At 39.2% G+C, this 1,274-nt stretch overlaps 1 pseudogene; it reads right to left on the bottom strand.

The window, feature by feature from the left end:
• Positions 1-416: 416 nt before the first annotated feature.
• On the bottom strand, positions 417-1,274 carry LOC121405317 (annotated as a pseudogene).

Raw genomic sequence — 1,274 nt, 5'->3', positions numbered from 1 at the left:
TTTCGAATGCAGTTTATTTTATGAAGATATTGTGATTCGTTCAGATTTTATTAATTTGAAAGCTGAAGTGGTCGAAGGCCCCACTGTGCGTCGTTGGACCCATAGTGCAGTCCTACAAAAGACCTGCGGTGGACGAGCTACCCACCTACAGAAAATAATACAGCAATTTTTGACTAACTTGATTAGAGTTTTCCGGAGTAGCAGCAATCCTTCATTCCTCTTTCTCAAATGTTGTGGGCGCTTTTGACAGTATAGTGGAAAGGGTGCTTCGCAACAGAATATTTGCTGAGATTTCGGTGATGCACCATGGTCAGATCCCTAAAAAGAAGGGATTGTCCACAGGTGAGTACTGCCCTCTCTGCTTACGAGCCTGGTTGAAGCTGAGAATTTCCTGAGTTAAAATTGTATTTTGGCTGAGTTGTTTGCTCCCATCATAGTAGGTCGAGTACTGGTACTGCCGACATGTTCAAGGGTACACCTCTGCCAGCTATACGACCAATACCTGGCCCTGATGCAGCTCCTGGTATTGGTACTCGGGGAAGTCCTTCCTCCGGAGGGGGAGGTCCTTCTACTGTCAGAGAAACTATGTTTTCACCACGCAACAAAACAAAGCCCAGGACACGTTTTTACTCTCGTTCGGGCACTTTCGAGTTCTTAGATCTAATCTTGCGAAACTCTTCGCAGTCGCCCAATATTAAATTCATGTGCTTATCAAATGCTTTGAAAGTTTCGATGAATGTACGAGAGTCTTGCAGAACGATTCGCACCCGATAATTCAGATGCTGAATCATTTTGTTATTTTTTCCAATGGTCTGAAATAAAATTAATATTATGTTACACAATTATCTATATATTTTAATAGTCCTGCAGGAAATATTTTATTTTAAGTAGAAAACCTTAAATGAAACATGGCGCCACGGAAGTAAGAGCTCCAATTGCTCTCTTAGAGTAGATTGACCTAATTTTGGATCTCACGGATATAATATATGATTTACCCCACATCGGTGTCTCACTTAATTCCTCTTGTCTTCTATTTTACTCGTTAAACCTCCCCAGAAATAATATCGGGCTTCAAAATTTAGCTCAGTTTCGGAATTATAGATAGAATATTATAGAATTTAAATTTATTAATTATATTATGCTTACATTTGCAATCATGATCAGCATTTCAGTAAAATATTTTATTTTCAGTTTAAGGTTTTACATTTATTTCTGCACTTCATGACCAATATTCAAGCATTTTCATTCGCTAGATAGCGAGAACGTGGCAGGCG

This window comes from Drosophila obscura, unplaced genomic scaffold, assembly GCF_018151105.1.
Source record: "Drosophila obscura isolate BZ-5 IFL unplaced genomic scaffold, ASM1815110v1 contig_9, whole genome shotgun sequence".
Classification (NCBI taxonomy): Eukaryota; Metazoa; Arthropoda; class Insecta; order Diptera; family Drosophilidae; genus Drosophila; species Drosophila obscura.
This window is presented reverse-complemented; position numbering and strand designations above follow the sequence as displayed.